At 30.6% G+C, this 22,909-nt stretch overlaps 1 protein-coding gene across 2 annotated transcripts in view; it reads right to left on the bottom strand.

Moving 5' to 3' along the window:
- Positions 1 to 22,909, bottom strand: part of Ae2 (Anion exchanger 2) — a 310,706-nt gene that overhangs the window by 266,054 nt on the left and 21,743 nt on the right. Inside the window, exon 1 of one of the 2 annotated variants that reach the window (XM_067052717.1) lies at positions 12,896 to 12,910. The exons of the other annotated variant lie outside the window; for it this stretch is intronic. The gene's annotated coding sequence lies outside the window, so the exon portion shown is untranslated. Of the gene's footprint in view, positions 1 to 12,895; positions 12,911 to 22,909 lie in introns of those variants that run through there. 2 annotated transcript variants of the gene reach the window in all.

Raw genomic sequence — 22,909 nt, forward strand, 5'->3', positions numbered from 1 at the left:
TATTTTAATTTACATGCTTTTCATTTTATAATTAAATCTTTCGTACTTATATATTGTGTTCATTGATCAGATAATTATTTTTTTTCCTTTTATAATTTCTTAACTAATTTAATCTTATTTGTAAAACAGTCGTTTACTTATATTTTGAGGCATCAACTGTTCCTTATTATTAAGACCCGGATTTTTATACAGTAAAAACCCTAGCATATGCCATATAGTATGCAACAAAAACTTTTAAAATATGCTATAAAAAATAAATAAGCGAAAAATCTTTAAATATATAGTAAGACAGCTAAAATGTACTAATAGAAAAGGTCCTGAATAAAGAAAGAAGGGATTAAGAATTAAAGGAAAATTATTTCAAATTAATATTTATTTATTTTTTCATAAACCAAAATATGTAAATAATCAGAACGGCTCATAAACTCAACAGACATTCTCATTTAATATTTTACTAACTTAACATGTGCCTCATCTCACTCTATTTAAAAATTTCACGGACGGCGGCTTTAAATGTATCCAAACATTCCGAATAAAATACAGCCGCTCCAATACATCTTGTAATTTCAGTTGGGGAGGTATTCCCCCCCCCCTCCCCCATTGAATTTTTATTTATATTTCATTACCCTAAAAGGCGGTTTCAAAAACAACTTTTTCTCATTACTACTTAATTTATTGGCCTCTGGAAATAGGTACCGAACCGAAACCGTCTACAACCCGACAGCGTACATCCGCAACACAAGACAAATGGATCATCCTGCTTTAAACGATAAAATTTTAACACCATCATTTATTGTATTATCATTATAAGTAGAGTCATAGTTTCATGATTATTTTTTCAATATCTTCTACGAAATAAGGCTTCGTTGGCTCATTTTTATCTAACACTCCGCCTAGTAAATTAGCAATATATAAACCCCGGAAATCAGTTTTTTTTTTCGACATTTAAGTATAAATAATTGTTCCTGATTGTGTTTTAGATGATTGCCTCACTGACTTAAATAGGATTTTCGCATATGTTTATACTTATGTTTCGCATAGACTCTCATCCGGTATATGTTTGTACTTATGTTTCGCATAGACTCTCATCAGCTATATGTTTGTACTTATGTTTCGTATAGACTCTCATCCGGTATATGTTTGTACTTATGTTTCGCATTGACTCTCATCCGGTATATGTTTGTACTTATGTTTCGCATTGACTCTCATCCGCTATATGTTTCTTCATATATTTAGTTAACAGTTTCCTTGGTGTTTCCTCAGTGTTTCCTCAGCTACAGATGGATAAGTATTGGATAATTTTTGATAAGGATAATTGGATAAGATGAAGGATAATTCTGTTTTGTTCATTTTTACCATATTTTCGTACTAAACAACCTAAGGCAATCTTGATCTACTTTCATCAAGTTTAAGGGGCTCTTTTTTTTAAATTTCTCATTCACCTGCTTCTCATTAATCTGGCTTTTCACCCTTTTTCCACTTTTAATTTTCACTTAAACTATTAGTTTTTTAAAATTTATTCTTCTTAAATAATTGAACAACTATGTTCCTTTAAAAATGTTTCTTAATTAGATTATTTTTCCTAAATAAAATTAATGTTCCTAAATTATGTAAGAATACTGATTATTATGTCAGTATTACAGATTCTTTTATTTTTGTAGGAGATAGTTGACCGTATAAAGTTGATTGTAGGAAGATGGTCCGGGTGGCGGTCAATAAAGTTATCAAAATAGTAGAAGAAAACTGTTTATTATTACCCAACATTTCGCCCCACTTTGTAAGGATTCGTCAGGGCTAAATGTATTAAAGTAATTAAAAACTTGGGAGAGATAACTGGATTTTTTCTTCCCGGCTCTTGTAATATTAGAAGAGCGGTACACATAAATTGTTTATTGAAATATATAGATAAGCAGTATTAAAAGTATAATAAATATACATGAATTATTTGTTATAGCATGCAATAATGAGGTACGTACTACGCTTGAAGCTAGCAAAGCTTTAACTCAATGCCCTACTTTTCTGATTAGATCAATACCATTGCTTTTGGAACACATAATACACACTGTTAGTTTTTATTTTATTTATGTAATATAATTTTAAATCTTATCCGAGTGTAAAAAAGGGAAAATATCTCCCCTCCATACAACATGTAATCAATTATACTCGTGTAGATTAGCCGTTCTTGTTCTGAAAGCTGCTTGTAATACGTATCTTATCAGTTTGCATGCGTGATTGTGAAAATATTCGGATAATTTCGGCTATTTTACAATATTACTATTCTAAGTCAGTATCAGGCCTCTCCTTATTGTTCGTTCAAGGTGATAGACTAATCGATTTGACCCATGTCCTCTAGGCGGCTTATTCCATCTGCACTAATGTTTTTACTTAAATTAACAAAATATAGTTAATCGTTTTAATATTTAAATTTGACCGCATAAAAATAAGTAAAAATATTGGAGTCTGGGTAAAACGTTTTGTATACTTGTTTGTTGAAGACTCGATTGACACCTCACTTTTTGAAATGGTTTTAGAATTTAGAAATGAAATTAGATAGGTTTTAGTTATGCCAAATAGAGTTTATTTTGCCAGTGAAGTTTCTTCTATTTCTTCTTCTCGGTTGGCTCTGGAATTTCTTTCTTAGAAGGAAGAAATATTTTCAAAGTTGGATTCTTATATAAAATCTAATTTTCAAACGATTTAAATCGGGTATTTCTACTAATGGGCACGTCCTAAAGAGGCGAATCGTCAAAAATAGCTTTGTTTTCGGTTCTTGACAAATTGAAGGTGAACGCTGCTGAAAATCGAACATAAACATAAACAACAAGATCGTTGATGAATAAGATTTTCCGTATGAATCCGTCATCATAATTTCAGTATTGCCGACCAGTTAATTGCCAAAAATCATTAATATATTTCCCGGCTTTTGACGTTTTGCGGACAAATGCAGTTGATGTAAATCATACAAATGTGAACAAGGCCGTTCTACAATTCAGTTTGTTGGAAGAATTCGGCATCATGGCAAACCTTTTAGTAACGAGAGTGGATACTGACATAATAACGGATCCATATTGAATTCTCAAGGGATTATGGTATTTACTTTTGTACGATTTTTATCTCTGTTTATCTGCAAAACATCAAAACCGAGAAAAAAATTTTTTTTTTAGATTTACGCCTCCAAGAGAAGTCAGATCGGAAAATTTATCGATATAAAATCAGACCCACATTGAGTATCCGACATTGACAATACGATATTCCATTGGAAACTCCTTGAGTTAAGTGCAGTGGAGAAGAACTGAAGGAAGTTTGGTAACTTAAGTCGACTTAACTACTAAAAGAAATTTCATTTACACAGCTATAAGACCGATATAGTTTTATTTCGAAATTCTTACAACTTGAGACAGGATTTATATGTTTTCACATATTTTTTTCTACAGCTTCTATATACATGCTTATGCTTCCGAGGAAAATTTTGTAAAATATTTAATAATATTAAGCAAATTTCATTTTACATAGTTTTAAATATTTTAGCCTTTTACTTTTCTTTTAGGCATATATTTTTTCCATTTCCATATTTTTCTTATAAGTACATATTGTAATCAATACTTTTCTTTTCATTTGGTATTTTTTTTTCAAGCAAATTTTTCATAAATTATAAAATTTTTAGAAATCCTTAGATACATAATTATAACGGAGATAGTTCTAAATTATTTTCTAAAAATCTGACGTCATGAAAGTTAGCGATTTCAATTTAATTTTATGCTCCTCTGCTCTTCCTTTAGTTCAGTGTCTCCTGACGGATTCTTTCACAACTTAAAATCAAATTTCAGTATGAACAGTATCAATTGCTTCAATCGTTCCGAAGATTTGACGGGAAATCTAAAAAAATCTATTGGTATAACATCTCACTTGAAAATTTATCGATGAGAAAGATGAACATCGTGATTTAAATAAAATAACCATTTTAGTTTATTAGTTTATATATATATATCCATTATCCAGAGGATTCTAAAGTCCTAAGAATTTTTCCTCAATTGTTTTGATTGGTATTAATATAAAAAAAAAATTATTTTTTTATTACATATTTTTGTAAAAAAAAACAAAAAAAAAACATAATTTACTTATATGTTTTAACTTTTTTTCAGAAAAAAAAATTGTTAAAAATCTTTTTAAAAACGGTCAGTTATAAATGAATTTTTTGAGTGCTTTTGAATTTTTTAATAAGACGTGTTTAAAGAAGGAAAATTATTGGCTCGAAAAAGGTTTGCCAAAATAATAAAAATGGCGGGACAGAGAAGGAAAAAAAGATCTATATATATTGGATGGCCTGGTTGGAAGTGTGCCAGCCCGGTGCGGATCAGCTGTGGGCCAGCTGATGGGAGACTGGGTCAATATTTTTAGACGCCATGTTCTCTCCATTCAGTCCTGTTTCCAATTTTACTCTTCATGGTATGCCGTTCACTTATCTTACCGATCGCAAGCTCAAATATTATTTTAAAAACTCACTAATTTTTTTCCTTGTTGGAGCTGAAATCATATATAATATCCACTCACCAATAGTTCATAAGTTGAGGCGCTCGGTCGTAAACCATAGTTGACCAAATGAAAAATTAAGTTAAAAAAAAAATTTAATTACTTTTTAAGTTCAAACAGGACTTACTACTTATCATTCAAGAAAAAAAATATTTTCATTATTACAATTGAGTCGTTGAGAGCATAGAATGATGTAAGTCATTTATGTTATCATCAAAATTAATTTTAATTAAACACATATTTACTTAATTATTGATTGTATTGATTTATAATGCTTTCAAATATTTTTATATGTTCTTCACTGACCAGTTTTAATAGTTAAGGTTGTTATTGTTATTTCTTACTAAAACCTTTATAGAAATCCCCCTGAAGTTTTGAGCTCAAAACCTGAGGTTTGACTTACACCTCTAATACAGTCACCGATCAATTCTAATGGTAGTAAATGTTATAAAAAGAATTAAAGAATATGAGTAATAATATAAAAAAATCTTAGATATTTTTATCCTTTTATGTTTAATAAGACTAATAACTGACCAAAATAGCTTGGAATTGTTCTAAAATAATATCAGAAATAGAAGTATATCGAGAAAATACAATCCGTTTTTAGGGAGACTGACCTGTTTTGAGCATTGTTCCGTTGTATCAGGTAAAGGATTTTGACCCGCTTCTTTCAAAGAGAAAATAAATCAGGTCGAAACTTTTATAGTACACAGCATTCAGTTCAAAATTAATGAGTCAAATTTACAAAATCGAAACTAGAAATCATCCACTATAACCACAGGGCTGAACTGATATTACCATAGCACTTCGGAAAGAAATACTAAAAATCAAAACTGAAACTAAAATATCACATAAGATATTACTGGAATTGAGAAACTATTAGTACAAGAGCCCAAGGAGGGAAAAAAGTCAGTTATTTCCCCCCCCCCCCAATTTTTGATTTCTTTAATGATAACTACATAAAATTACTTGTCAAAATTGACGAGTTTGCCAAGTATAGTTAGGGAGGATAAAAAATGGCAGCTTTTTCAAAACCTTAAAAAAATATATTTTTCATTTAGAGCTCCTTATCGTTAAAACTTACAGCACAAGAAAACCTAATAGATCATCAAATAAAATTTACTAAAATATGAGCCCTGTTTACATTCAATATTACCTCATATTCAGTTTTTGTAAAGCAAGATTTCAATAAAATTGTACTGAAAAATCAGTAGTTAGTGAATTTATTGTGGTAAATCTTTACCTCAGGAACCATGAGACGTACAAATGTTTATTAATCCCCTTAATTAAAGCTAGTTTAATGTGCTATAAAGTAGTCAATGAAGTTTATCTTCGTAGGAGTAGTAGTTATCATGATATTTGCTAAAATGTTCTACTAATGCTCATATTTTAGCAAATTATGTTTTCCAGTGCTATGGGTAGTTTCAAAGATATGGAGCTAGGAATAAATAATTAATTTTTGTAATTAATAATAACATTTTGTAACTACTCATATTTTGTATTAACTTTACTTAGCAGACTCATCAATTTGGTGTACTACTTATATATTGTTTTTATTAAAGTAATAAAAAATTGGGATGAAATAACTGATTTTATTCTCACCGGACCCTTGTACTAATGTAATTGTTAAGTCACAAGATCGTTAGTTAAAAACTATGATGTATAGAATCGTTAAACCTTTACAAATTACTAAAGTATAAAATTTTCTGGTTGTCAAAAAAGATATATGAGGCATTGAATTCTGAGACCACCAAGCACATTAGATTTTTTAAAAATTAACTGTTTTGGTATTAGATTATCGCAAGGAAAAATATTTATTCAAAAAACACTTAAACAACATGTGAAGTAACTGCTTTTGGAAGAAATTCTTTTTACTTCGTAATAATATAGTTCCAGAACTGCCTTTGGTTAAAAAAAAGAAAATTGAAAGTGGACTTTCGAATTCAAGGCCTAAATTTGAACGATTTAGAAAATAGTTTGATTGAAGAAAGCGTAAATAGTTTGATTTTAAACGCGTGTATTTTTGAAAAATAAATATTATACTTGTATTCTGCAGTTAAACTTACCTTAAAGATAATAATTGACTGAAAAATTGAGGCTACATTTTTTTTTAATATTGCATCTACTAATTGCAGCTTCGAAATATCTTTTTCAGCAGTGAAATGATTTGAGTATTTTATCAATAGAGTGAGACTTATCTAATTACGTACGTGTAAAATTATTAATCAATTTGTAAATGAAAAATATAGCAAAATAAATATATAATTTATTTTTAGTTTATTACAAAGTTTGTTTTTGATCATATTTTTTTTCTTTTGTAAGGATTTTATATTTTTGTTTAAAGTAATTGAATAAATTTAATGAAATAATGCCGCTTCCATTGGCCATCCGGTGTATTTTCTTATGAAGAGGAGCTTATTATTTTTAGCACGTTACGGGCGCCAAATATCTTGGTAGGGTCCTGTAAGAAGTATTTTTATAATTTATACCGATTTTAAACTAAAATTTTCTTTTTCGGATACACCGGAGTACAATCAAAACGGTTATTTATATTAATGTTTACTCAAAATTACATTGTTCAAGGCAAGTAGAACGTCAAAGAAAGTTAGTGGTACATAAAAGAAATAATTTTTTTCGAAAAATATCAAAACTTTATTTTGTTTCTAGTCTTATATATTTGTCTAGAATATTTCATAAATATTGACCGGTAATACTTAAGTGCATTAAGAAAAATAAAAATAAAGTTCTAAATGTTTTATATAATTGATTACTTCTAAACGTTCAATATTTCAATATGCAGACGGTTTTGTACAGATGTTCTTTTTGTTTTCATCTGTCACAATTAAAATCCATTAAGGAACGTCCATTATGTTCTTGGCTCTGCATGTGTGTGCACGACTGTGCCAATGTGTTTTCACGTGCCATCAGAATTTGATGTTTGGTACAGATGAGCAAGCTCTTAAATTGAATTCACCAGAGTTTGATAGAATCAAGAATAAAGTTTCGAAATAATTACGAATAAAATGAAATATATGGTTTGTGGTAGAAATGATTTACTATTTCTAATAATTTAATTTGCAATTTTAGAAAAATAAAGCTTTTATTTTATTTATTAAAATAAATAAATGTATTCTATTTGCAAGGGCAGTTTATTAATTGTGTGGGTCATATTTAACAGGGTTAGTCTGAGCATTGAAAATCTATTCATGTGTATCTCATCAAGTGACATTTCAGCACAGAAAAGGCGAATGAAACAAAACTTTTAAGAAAATAATATATAATTGCCACAGTGCTTTATTAGATATTACAATTAGTATTTGCTTGAAAAGAAATTAATTTTTGTTTAATTAATAATTTTTTCACTACAAGAAGGGGGGCAGCTACTCCCTCTGGGTACGCCCATGTCGTGTCTGATGTTTTTTGAAAAATATAGAGGCCATTTCTTACTTATAAGTAACAACAGGTGAAATTGTCATTTAACATTGTTACTCCCAATGGGTTTCAATATTCTTTCTTTCAACTATTCACACGAACGTGAGTAGCGATTTTCGGAGAGCTTTCGAGATTACGTATTTACTTGAACTCAAGAAGGAACTCAGAATAGCCTAGCACTATTTTTACTGAAAATATTTTCATTGCGCCCTGGATGAGCCATATAGCGCTATTCCTAGACATAGGCCGCAAGCTCAGGTTGTTCACCTTCTGGTCGAGTTTTCCATTCCCTTTCGAATAGTTTTCTCGAGGACGAACATTTGTCAGTTGCTCTTTATTTTTCGAACCATTTACTATAGGTCAGATAGAACATTATCCAACAAGAACTCTCATGAAAGTGTTATCTAACAGAAATATTTCAACAAAGATAAAGGTTTATCTCTTATTGAACATCGTCCCTGTGTTCTATCGTCATATTGAGATATCGGAATGTGTCCCAATCGTTTCCTTTTAACTTTGTTATTCGGTCTCTGACTCGTTCAGGCGCCACTTTTAATCAAGTATCGTCGTGATTTCCTTCTACAGAAAAAAAATATATAAGTGCCTGAGAAACATTGAGTACGGGATTTCAAAATCTGTGGCACTGCCACTAATCATAATAATATGCAGCTCCATAATTTTTAAATGCGTTTATATCCCGCCATAAAGCTATCAAAAGGTCAGGATGGAAAGGATGTGTCGTATGACCCCCTACAAAGTTTCTTTTTTAAAAATTTACAGAGATAATTAAAATTCAATAATATGATAAATTTTCGAATGGCACAAGGTATCAAACGTCACACAAAATTGGCTGTAACCAATATTAAATTATTTGTTTTGAGATTTCGGGTATTGTTTTCGATATCAAAAGCGCGCTTTCATTCACAAAAAGGTCTACAGTTGAAAATTAAATTTTACTATTTTTAAAAAGGATATTCTTTCATAAAATTATTGAATTTGTATTTTATAATTGAATAATTGCAAATTATTTCATTATTGTATTTTGTATTTATATAAGAAAGAATTTGTGTGATGAGTATTTTTATTGCACTCGTAAAATTCAATCAACGGATTTTCAATTATCCTCCATCTTATAAACGGTATGAAATCGGGCTCAGAGAGATATTCAAGTGAGTTACAAACTAAGGTTATGAAAATTGCCATTGTTTTATTCCCTTTTTGCAGCAGAATCTTTATTATTTGATGAAAGTTTACGAAATTAAGATGAATTCTGTGAGTGCAACTGTTGCCTATGGCTCAAACTAATCAGCCCAATTCTATCTCTATCAGTGTCAGTAATATCTTATTATATAAGATTATATAATTATACGATTATGCTATATAAGATCTCCTTATTCTTAGTGTTGTAACGATAGAAAAAAATAAGACAAATCAGATTTTTTCGAAATCATTTTTGACAAAGCCACATAGGTTTGCTGGAAACCTACGGATTCTCCATAGAACTCCAGGCGGTAGACGCTCTGGAAGTGAACATGAAGGTTCCTATGCGTATCTCTTAAAATACTTAAAATAAGAAGTATTGAAGAAATGGCAAGACCGTTATGACCGTGAATCTCTAATAAAAGATCATTATGAAGGGTCTGAACCAAAAAGATAGAGTTCAAATAGTGTGAACACATTTCTTCTTCTTCATCTTCTTTTACTGGCACAACAGGTGCACGGAGCTGCTCTTGGCCTGCTCAACACCCGCCAACCATCTCTCTCTATCTTCTGTAAGAGTAACTAGAATCCTCAATTGTCGCATATCCCGCCCCATAGCATCCCTCCATCACTTATCTCCCACTTATCTACATCACCATAATAAGCCTATTTGGACGAACAGTGTTGAGCTTTGGAACTACACTAAATCATCGAATTCCTCACGTGGCCAATCCTTAAAATCCAAAATCATAAAAAACATTACTTTTTTACGACCAAAATCATTCATAATTACCTTATGGTCCATATCTTGACCGATCCAGATATCGACCCTTCTATTCTCTAACTACCCAAACCCTCTTGTTTCTAACCTTGCTTCCTCTTCTGTTCCTGACAATACCTTAAGGCGCCTAAAAAGAAGATGGCCTCAAGACCCTCTAATGTAAAAATAAATAATTAATAATAACTCTAATGAAACTCTAATTAACTAATAATTCTAATGTAAAAATGTTTTTTGAGTGCTACCAATTGGTAGTTAATTCTGTATCATGTCATTGTAACATTAATAATACATTTACTAGTTGTATTTTTATGTAATACAGTTGTAAATATCAATAAATAATTAGAAATACAAATCTTTTTTTTTTTTACACCGTAATAAAAATAAATAAATATGTATGGAGGATAAATAAAAATATATTTGGTAAATATTTTGAAAAAAAAATATGAGATTATAACCGTCACAATTGTAAGACTTTAAAACTTGTGTCTCTATGTACATAACTATCTAAAATCAGCCCACCCAATTGATAGCATCATTGGTGTCATAAAATAAGACTTAGCATGAATAGGAAATTAGAAAAAATTAAGTTGCTAAAAACTTACCAAAAAGTCCACAAACGTTTTGTATAAGTGCCACGGAGGGTCTAACTGAAGTATTATACGGGTTTAACATTTTATTGATTCGTTATGGCTAATTAACAAGTTAAACTCATTTTTACGATCGTAGCGTAATAACAATCCATTCTTTCCAACAGCTATTTGGTTTTCATAGCTAATACTATAACACTTATTGTGCTAGTGCAGCGCACTGCTAATGATCTAAAGTGAATATCTTTTCATTTGTAATTTCCCCCATTTATATGTAATACATATTTATCAAGATAAATTCCAGCCCATAGAACACTCATTTGCAAATAATTTTAAATATTATTTTAAAGTTGTAGGTCTTTATCAGGGCTGTTTGATGGGAGTATAAACAGAGACCTCTCAAATGGAAGTTACAGAAATAATCTTTGATAAACAGTCAAAGAAAAATAGCTGGTATTGTTAAATTTCTTGATGTGTTTTCAATAACACAAACATAACAAAAAAACAAAATAAATGAAAAGAAAGGCTATAAAATACTTCTTATTGTCATGTCAATAAGTCATTTTTGTCGATATTATTTATTCCAGATAAATGGTCTTCTATATCAATCAGACCTGAAATCAAAATGTTAGCTTAGAATTAACAAGGCACTTCTTTACTTTGTTTAACATACGGAAGACGATTTTGTTTACAACAATGTACATGCAACATTACATGCGTAGGCATTCCTGCTATGTTTTTAGTTGATTGGTATTGTATTATATTAATGTAAACAAACACGAAAAACCAATATTAAAACAAGAGAACGAAAAAAAAAAATCAGCATCTAAACAGTTATTTCGGACTATAAACTTAGAGAAACATCGCACCTAGATAAGTGTATCCAGTTAGACCAAATATAAAAGTAACTCTTATTTTTTTCTAATCGATAGATTCGAATATTTATCCAAATATAATTGAATAAAATTTCGTGCAATTATTAATTAATTAATATAATATTAAAATGATTCTTGAGTATATCGTACCAACCCACTCCTTTATATCTCCGAATTATATGTGCTTATTAATAAATATAATTGGCTTCATTCTTTTATTTTTGATACTAGATAAAATACTAAACTTTGGGATTGATACAATACGATACAATGGCGATTGAATTTTTATCAATTTTCAGTGGACTTTGACTTACCTGCAATGAATTTCCTCAATTAAACGGTTATATCGGACTACACACTTACACGGAAAAAACAAATGTGACGAGATAAGTTTATTCAGTTAAATAAAATCATTATATTCACCGACAAATTATAAAACATACATGAGTGAAATATGAAATTTTCTGATTGAGGGAAAGCTTGGAAAGATTTCCTAAGGGAATTTGTATATCGTACAATAATTCCGTTTTATAATTAAATAAAAAATATCTAAATCTATTGTATTATTTTATTCAAGTTTTATTATTAATAACAAAGGTTAACCAAAAAACACTTCTTTATTAGTCATATCAAATGTCCAATGTTGCCATCATCAAGGACAAATTTTGACCAAAATTAAGGTTTTGGTTTCACAGCCTCAACATTAATTTACCAAAATTTTGCCTAATTCAAATAAACAACAGTCAAAATAAAACTGTATTTGTCATTATAATATTTAATAATAAAATGTATTCTTTGTAAATACTGTATTTTACAATCTAAATGTTGTGATGAGTGAATGATAGTAAAGTACAATGTGAAACTAGAATTAAGATTGGCCTTGATGATGGCCGGATTGGCCGAAACCTAGGACTTGTAATATGACTAATTAAGAAGCGCTGAGACTTTTTGGATAACCTTTGTTATTAATAATATATATTTAGGGTAAAATATTTTCTGATAGTATTCAATATATTAATTTTTAGATACTCTTTGTAATTTTTTTTTTTTTTTTTTTTCAATCAGACAATTTGGCCTTAATGCTAATTGAAGAAATACAATATGAAGGATCTTGCTTACTGATTATAACGGCGTAGGGCCTGCTTATATTGCGATATTCATTTCACTAACTATATTTATATGTCTCTGTTGAATTTGTGTCTGGATTAAATTTAGTCTAGGGACATTGTCAAATACTTCCTAAGTGAGACGCTGGCACAACAATTGAATTTCTTTAAATGGACCATCTCAAAATACCATAGCCTTTAGTTAAGGATTAAGAAAGTACTACGTAGTAAGGACATATAATACCTATGATAGGAAAGTATGCGTTGGTTTATAATTACTTTTAGTATATGCATATGTTTTAATATCATAATTTTCCTGTCAAATGACCTCGAAGCTAGGTTAGTATAAAATGAATTTCATCATTAAACTTCGAAATACGATACCTGTGTCAAGAGCTACCAAGCCTTCGCCAGTCTTCTCGAAGGTAGTCATCTGGAAAGTATTTAGAAGCTTTTTCCTTATATCACTCCCTCCTCTTTCTTCTGTAAAGCACTTCCCTAGGTAATATCTTCACCTCCTATCTTCTTCCATCTTGATGACCTGTCTAACCTTGCGCTCTAACGAATCTTGCGTCGGTTATAAATGTGTCTTTGAAGAGCAATGGCATAGTTTGGTCCGAATTCCTACAAAACTATCTTCCCATATCAGACAAAACTCTTATCTGAAGCTTCATCCATGTCGGGAATTAGAATGAAGGGGACACTACCATGGAGGGAACTGAATGGGATCCTCACATCACATAATATGACACTTTCTTCCGGACAATTAGACGTGAAATTATTTTTTGTCATTTTGCTAATTGCAGTAAGTATTAAAACGTCTCAAATACAAAAGGAAACCATTATAAGAAGAAAAGAAGAAGTGGAAATCGATTACCAAACTATTCTTGGTTCCTTGGTCATTAACAAAAAAAAGTACAGAGGAATGTACTAACGTAGGGAGGGGGGAGGTTTTGACACCAAATTATAGAAGGAAATTTTTATTAAAAATATCAGTTCGACATGTATCACTACAACTATAACAAATTACCCACCCTCCTATCCCTGCTCACTGTACCCCGACCCATATCATGGATCAATTCTTTTTTTTTCCTTCAAAGCTTACACCCCAGTGGTTATGGAAAATAGAGAGAGGAATCTGGGTGAATGGTTGGGAGTCGCTCAGCCACTGGTCCCTTTTCTGAGTTCCTTATTTGTTATTAAATTATTTTCGACTTTTTCTTAGATATGTGCTCCACCGATGGCATGATTGCGATTCCATGCATCATCGCTTTATGCTGAAATTGAATTATTATACCATTGTATCAAGGAATATCTCCTTAAAATTTTAATAGAACCGCCTATAATTATACAGAGATTTGTATCAAACATTTACAGCTATATTCGAAATATTAAACACGTAATTTTACGTTATTATCTTTTCTGAAAAAATAGAGTTTTGTTGATCCAAGATATGAACTGTCGTTCTGTAAAAAAATAAATGGCTTCCGGGAGAAGTTTTATCAAAAGCTTTAGATTAGTTTTGCGGAAACTGATATAAAACATCATTCGCAACATTTATCCTGCATTCATTCATTCCTATATTAACATTTCTGTATGCCTTTGCCCTATACAAAAAAAAAAAAAAAAAAAAAAAAAAAGGAGTCGGTTCATCTGTTTGTTAGTCATGACGACGGAAGCTGAGTTTATTTACTCACAAGACAAACGTAAAGATCTGTTGAAAAACCGTTACCGAAAATGTGACCAGATTCCAATACCTTCTTCACCACTAAAAGAAAAATAACAGAATATGTAATACAGTCTAATTAGCGAATCAACCATAAAATAAAAAAAATTAAACCTTCAAAGCTGTTTTAAATTCTTTAGCATCTTAAGTATATACATACGAGATAGCTTTATTAACAATATTCAATAACTATTTATATTAATAGTCTTCAATGGCTATTATTATAAGCTATAGAGTTCTTTCTTAGCAACAGATCGTCCACACGTTTGATGTAACCGGATGACTGCAGAAAACGGTCTTTTCTTTGTTAAACCGGCCCATTTGCAGTTGGTTTGTCAGAAGAGCGACCTAAAAGGAATTGCCATTAGGTCTAAGTTTCCATTCCACAGGATACCGGAATCTTCTATATAAATGTATGTGGACACAGGTTGTGGCAATGTTCTCACAGAACCAACATCTCATTCCTCTGGCCCACACCCACTTCTTTCCCTTTGGTGGTTTTCTCCTTTCTCCTTAAAATTCTTTAGCCCTTATACTTATTCTTCTCCCTCTCCTTTTATGTTTCCAAGCTCATAAGCTCTGTTAAGGCTTCCCGCCTCTTTACATAAGACAAAATGGTCGAAGTCTCCACTCTTTCCAGCCTACCACATCTATCCCCAAAGCGTTAAATCATGAGAACTGTCTCAGATGGTCGATTCCTTTATCTGGGTTGTGTTTATTGCTGTTCGTCCAGCACTTAAACTATTTACTTAAGCATTTATATTAATAAATAAGGATATTTATAAAGCCATGATACTATACGATAACAGTTGGACATAAGAGCTTAATTTCCTGAGGTACTACTATACAATATATGGGAAATCCCTTCTTTATTTTTTTATTTATTTTTTTTTTTTTGTGTAAAGTGGCAGTACTATAAATGAAACTCATTTATTGGTTAACGGGATCTCATGAAGCTCGAACTTCTTGGACGGCATCTATGAAACAACAAGGAAAAATCGATTTGCTTTTAATGGCTACTTCAACTTCAGGCTTAATTATCATGATATTATTTCTTAGAAAACATCGTTTCCTTATTGGGAATCACATGGCAGGTAAGTATATACCTCGATCCGTCCAAAAACTTTACATTCGTACTAATATTTGGTTACAAAAAACACCATGTATATATTTTCAATAATCCATCAAAACTGAAAGTAAGCTTCAATGGATGAACTAATAATTGCTCTAACACTCTCGAATTGTATTGAAATCCTCAATATCCAAAAAGTAAATTAAGCTTTACACGTGGGGATTATTTTAAGGAATTCATGAGGCAGGTTGAAAATTATATCATTTATAATTGAAGTAATGCTCACGCGGTAACTGGAAAAAGGTAACGAACCAAAAGAAAGAAAATAAGATTTTGTTTGAAAGATTGAAAATTCAGGTTATGTGACTCATAATATGTTCTATTTCCGAAAACTTGGGGTTCGCCAAGTTCTAATATTATTACTTAATTATCTTGTTATAATATGAAACATGATGAAAACAGTAACGTGGTAATGAGCATCAATGTATAATAAAAAAAAAACAATAAAAATTAATATAGAACTTTGTACAAAGATAAAATAAAAATTTAGTGTAAGTTTTCTGACCGCTGTGGAGAACATAGCCTACTTCTTGGATTTTCAATGAATGCCAAGGTCAGTGCTAGGAAGGCAAGGGCACTCTATAACGGACCGAAGAAAATGTTATGGATGGATTTCTAACAGTTCTATTATTGAGGTATTTTTCTATAAAAATTTAATATAACCATTTCACAAAAGTAGAGGTGTTTTTGACAAATACTGCTAAACATGGTTCAGTTTATTATAAACTTTATGTTCCCTTGACAACTGATTGTCACAGATCAATAGTAGCACAATACTAACTAATTTAAATGTGATGTTGACTTATTAATTTTTTAATAATAATTTTGCAGAAGTGGATATATTGAATTTTTTTAAAACAAGCTCCTCAATTATTGTTCCACGTACTCGCATTTTATTATTCATAATTCCTCTTTATAAATACATAACTTTATTTATGCCTTGATAATCATATTAGGCAATAACATAGAGATCATGATGGCTGGTTTCTCGTACCTATGTTGGTCGAATATTTTTTTATTTATTACAAAGACTATTACAATACATGCATAACAATAATAAAAACCACTTTATTAAAAATTGTATACTGCCCAACTTCATTGGGTTGCCTTGTACACAGCATATTTATTACACAATTTATTTATAATCCTATTAATGTAAATAGTCAGCTAGCATAATTATTTTTAAATTGTCAAATTATAAAGATTCCTGCATTATGTAATAAAGTTATACATGATTTATTTTTTCATTTTTTATTATTTATTATTTCTTCTCTTACACATTTTATTTTATTTTTTAAACTTTTATCATTCTTTATATTTGTTTAATTTTTCCATTATTTTAATTATAAAAATTGTATCTATTTTTTCCATTACACATAAAATTAAATTTAGTTCAAAAGTATAAAAATATATAAGCATTTAAAGTGTAGTTACAAAATACATACATACATAAAACCCAACATGGTCATCCCCATTTACAATCTATCAATATTAAAAGAAAAACACTAACACATCAAAAATCACACTCTTAAACGAGTTAAGAGGTAAACGAAGGCATTCTAAGGTATAGATAATATAGAAGCGTTTGTTAATAATAATTGAATAGTAATTGAATTAATTAGTAATTTAGTAATTTAATAGTAATTGAAGCTTAGGGAACCCAGGGGTTCGATGCCGATACCACCAATCGCTAGCTGCACACATCTACTCCCTGAGGCACGTCCAAACCCAGCTCTACCAGAGCAATACTGATGCAATCTTCTACTTCTACATCCAAATCACATCAAACTAAAAAGACTAATCTAAAATCAATTAGATTAAATTTACTAACAATTCTGAAACCATTTATCAAAATCATTAATATTAGACACATTGTAACTTTTGATCAACTAAAATAAAGTTACATATAAATGATTACATGAACTAAATACATGATATGAAAATAAATTTATTATATTTATATGAAGAAAAATACTAGAATATAGAATACCAGCACTAGTAGAATCACGTGGAGTGTTAACTAAAAATATGACATATTGTTCCAATCTTATCGCGATGATAAATTGAGGAATGAAATCCGCTTTAGTCAATACTGTGACACTCGTCTGGGTATATAAAAAATAATCATTAAATAAACATACTTCCTATATCTACGATTACTTATTACTTTACCAACTACATTGCACATTTTACATAACGAAGGGACTCATATGTTAATGATGGTGCTGTTACGTATAATTTTACAAATGACAGGAGCTATTTATACCTTTTTAAAATTACAATTTTTTTGTTCAAACATTGTTTATTACTAAACATTAAAATCTTAATAAAGTGATCTCAAACCGTTCAGCATTACAAAATCAGGACAAAAATGGAGGCCTGTTAAAAGTCTTGGAAAATCAGTAAATTGACTATCAAAAATTACTTATTTACTTTTTTGCAAATAAATTTATATAAATATTCCCTTATCTTTAAGACCCATTTCATCGATGACAGTTACCACCATAGTTGCTCCTATGGCAGCAACCACTGGGTTACAACTACTACGATTTGGCTACGAACCATAGTTTATGGCTTTCCGCTCCAGCCCTATCAACAGTCTATATGCCGATGCTGGCGAGCCTCTGTCTTACGAAGACAGCAATTTGATCTCATTTACTTTGTTAAAATCATCTCAGCTATAATCCATCCTATGAATGAGTTGTTTCCAAATAGCTATCACCTAAACCAGCAGCAAATCGACTTAACAAAGAAACACCGTTTACAGTCAGTGTTCTGCTCATCTACATCTACTATACTGCTCTGTTTAAAAATAGAAATACATACTTTGCAAAATTTCCTGTTTGTTTACGGTAACAGTTGTTGTTTGTTGTATTTGTTAAAGTGTGATATAAAAATTTAATTTTTATGGTATACAAGTTGTTCTGTCGAAAATTCTGAATATATCGATTGTAGATCACTAGCCATTGAGTCCACTACACTTTGACACTACTTGTTGTGAAGTCTTTGTTGTGAGTACTTTCAAGCTAGTGTTCTTTGTTCTCAATACAGTTTGAACGTTTTATATTATATATACCGTGACCCGCTCAACAGTATTTAATTATAAAATTTTATCATTCATTTTAAGTTTAATATCCAGCTAAATTAACTTAACTGTCAGCGTGTGAACAACCACTGTCATATTCTCTCATTCCTGTCATAGTACCATACCGCTACAAGAAAATGTCACCGTTGAACTGGGCCTTAGCTATAGATATTGTCAGGTTATTTAGTTGAAGGTCCGATTTAAGGTACTTCCAGCGAGCTCCTAATCTAACAAAAATGTTGAGTCACGTATTATCGTTCAGACAATGAGATCAACTGATAAGATTTAGGAAAATCGAAGATCTCATTTGGATTTGTACCTGTCGCCCTAATTTTTTCTATATTACGATAATTTTTATCTGAATTATTCTGTTATCACTTAACTATGAAGTAATTCCTTGCAAGATTAAAAATTAATTGAAATCCTTGAGTTACAATCGCTATTGAAATGAATTGCGTCAGTTATGAAATCTGAGTATCTACCTCGTGTCGCGTTACTCGTTCAGCTTAAGGTTCCAAGTTCAAATAATTATCCAGTCTTGGAAAATAAATTTGTTAGATTGGTTTCCGAACCGCGAAATACCAGAACTACAATACAACATTGATGATATTATTTCTTTATAAGTTAGATATGTAAAATTGGTCTAGGGGTGGAATTTCATTCACTCGAATCGAAGTCTCTCTTATTGAATATTACTATTAAACAAATTCAGTATTTTGAATTTGTTGAATCTTTTATATCATCCTATTACTTTCATTAAGTATATTAAGTATTAAAGAATGAAACATATTTAACAAGTTCTGTTTATCTAAATGGCGTATTCCAGAACTTAGGCCCCAATTTTTCTGTGTGCATTTTTATGTATTTTTTTTATATATATATACATTTGGCAGCGTAGTTATGGTAATTAAATGCAGTGATTATAAAATCAAGTGATACAGTTGGGCTATATTACACATATTCTAAATTCAATTAAACCACTTGGATAAACAAAGGATCAAAACATATGTTACTATATCGGGACAGCAAAGCATAAAGTGCAGCGAAGTGTGCATCTTAAACGTACCTCTACACGTTTGCTAAACAATGGCAAATGCACAAATGTGAGGGTGGGTTCATTTGATCGACTAGGTACAAGTTGGCCTGAAAGGATGCTAGTGCTGCATCCACACGTTTGTTTATAGTTTGCAATGTTTTAGAACTGCCGACAGATGAATATTGTTGCTTTTCGTGTTATAATTAATTCAACAATTTCCCAAACCTTTGCATTCAATAATTATCTCTTGTTTAAGATTGTATATTTGAAATTTTATCGGTGTAAACATATTTTTGTTTTGATATAGCACAAATGTATATTTATGAAGACATTTTATGTCAAGGCAATTAAATTAAAATGTGTTTGGTGCAATTTTTGAACGAAGGTTGAATGTATAGGTTATGATAATGTTTGTCATCTAAGACCTATGTTTCACTTTGCATTTCTTTATTTTGTTCCTTTTTATTATATAAATATAATAGAGTAAATAAGAAAATACAGTAAATCGAATGAAATAGCCGAAAAAATTCCAAAGAACAATACAAGCATATGTACAAGACTTGGCATTGGACCAAGTGCCAAAAGTGTAAATCCAGCATAAGACTCAGCCACACTGGAACGTAGCATCAACATCGACATCGATGTTATGGGAAAAATATCGATGTTTTGACATCGTTTTCTTGAAGTCGATGTTTTTTTTAACATCGATGTTTTACTACTGATGTTTTACATTTGTCTCTATTTTTTTGTTGACAAAAGTTATTTAATAGAAACAAAAAAATTACTGTTTAAACAGATTCCTATCATCAATGTGCTGGGATGAGGAAGTACTTCCTACCTTCACGCTAACAACAGGATAAAGATAAATTAAAGGTGTGTTCCAACAACCTGGAACAAGTTGTGTTCCAACAACCACTTTTGACTATCTGGAACTGTGCGGAGTATGCACAGTATAGGGTTTGGGAGGAAAAAATACTTACTGCCCACGCTTGGAATAGTTGTTGGAACTAAGAATGCGACATCGACAACCAAAACATCGATGTTCTTGAACATCCATTTCAGAGACATTGGTCCTGTTGTAACGACTTCTGATTATCCAGAACTGTACGGAGCATGCGCAGAATAGAATTTGGAAGGGAAAAACACGTACTACGCATGCTCGGGACAGTCAAGACGGGTCAAGAAGCATTGATATATTTTGGGCAATGTTTGTAAGCAACGATATTTTAATATTGAACATAGATATTTTAAAACATCGATGTTTTTATTATAAATGAACACAATTTTGATCCTTCTTTTTCTCTCAACTTTTTATTCTCCAACGTTTCGGATTTTCAAGGATACAACCTTCAATTCTGATGTAATTTCTTTTTTAAAAACCTCCAAAACATTGCAGGCTAATTGCCCTTGTCACATATAACTTCTTTTATTAAATTTGATATCCTAGATTTAAAACTTATTTTACAAACCACTTTCCCTTCTTTCATTTGTATTTACAACTTAAATATAAGTTTATTAAATTTTTTATTTAATTTTAAGTTGTAAATATAAATGAAAGAATGGAAAGTGGTTTGTAAAATAAGTTTTAACTCTAGAATATCAAATTTAATAAAATAAGTTATATGTGGCAAGGCCAATTAGCCTGCAATGTTTTTGGGTTTTTTTAAAAAGAAATGATATCATAATTGAAGGTTGTATCCTTGGAAATGGCCTGAGGGCCGAAACGTTGGAGAATTATAAAGAATAAAAAGTTGAGAGAAAAAGAAGGATCAAAATTGTATTCATTTATAATAAACTAAACCACTCACAATCATAAATAAAAAATAATTAATCTAATCGATGTCGCATCTCTATTTCCAGCAACAACTGTCCGGAGCATGCGTAGTCGTTGGAACAGACCTTATGTTATTGAAATGGATTTAAAAAAAAATCGATGTATTTTTGGCGATGTTTTTTCAACATCTATGTTTTAAAACTTCGATGTATTTTGGGCGATGTTTTGTCGTTGATTTCGCATCCTAACGCAGCTAAATCTCACGTAAAAATGGGGATTTGTCGAAGTATTCCCAATGACGTAATTTACCTGGTAAGCTTATATGGGCTGTGCTTCCTCGGCCACACTACCTGAAACGGCGGGACCTTTACCGTAGGGGATCTTCCAGGTAGCGGTTAGCAGATGCGTCGGCTTCACCTCCCATCAAATGAGGACCTTCCACCATCATTGTTCAACTTGATTTTCTAAAGATGAGGAATGATTACAAGGAAACCTCAAGCAATTAAAGTTGAATTTACTGAAAGTTTTGCAATTATGTGTGATAAATATGGTCCTGGGTAATCTACCGTGTGTTTCATACTACTAAGTTATTTTCCCAGTTTATTGTTATTAAATGGTTCTTATTTAATCCTAATATTAAAGTAGCCCTCTTAGCCATAGGCGAAACTTTTTTTTAACTTTATCAGTTAATTTTCATTTTTTTGCCCTTTTCTCCTAAAGCATGTGATCTAGGTATATTTATATTATATTATAGAAAATTAAATTGCGCGCCTAATGAAAAAAGGAATACAATTTTTTTTTATTGAGACATATATAAATCTTTCAACTGATAACGCGATAGTAATAATATGGATGATTTTATTTCTTTATAAATTATGATTGAAGATTTATTTCTTTATGAAGATGTGAAATTGTTTAATTTTTTATAAATGGAATTTCTTCTGGGGCCTTTACAATAAAGTATAGAAACTTACCTTTTAGACCAATTCTGTTGAATGAAAGTCTCTCTTCATGCAGATACATCTGGGAAATACATTAATTTTTACCAATTGGTAACAAAGTAGGAAACCAATACCAATCAATGTACACGATTTGTTATCCTTAGGGAAGGATTTTAGCTTTGTATTATAAAATAAATAAAATAAAATAATAGATATTGAAAATACACAAACACAAAGATCCATAACAAAGCAATCAGAACAAGAGTGTTTCTTAATAAATAATTGTGCATTAACCATAGAACAAAATAATATTCTCATAAGGCATACAAATAAATAGACAAATTTAAATGTTAAATAAAACTATTCTGATCAGGTAAATCTGAGATAAATAAGACAATGATGACAAAATTAAAAACATTTGAAATGATAAAAACACCTATAGAATCATTAGGTACAACCCTGTAATATTACTTACAAACAAAATTAATAAATATACTCAAAAGTTCCATAAAATTGCTTTCAAATACAAAGATATAGTTGGATAGGGCCTGCACAGGTGCTGGGAACATGATGTGGAGGTTGGAGACTGCCTGCTGGGAGGACAAAATCTTCCTTTCACAATCTTCTCTTCAATACCGTAATATTGTTAACCGTAATAATATTCAATCTTCACTGAAATTCACTCCATTTTATGACATTTTTGT

Source organism: Halyomorpha halys, unplaced genomic scaffold (genome assembly GCF_000696795.3).
Source record: "Halyomorpha halys isolate HHAL.00 unplaced genomic scaffold, Hhal_1.1 Scaffold87.1, whole genome shotgun sequence".
In the NCBI taxonomy this organism is placed as follows: domain Eukaryota; kingdom Metazoa; phylum Arthropoda; class Insecta; order Hemiptera; family Pentatomidae; genus Halyomorpha; species Halyomorpha halys.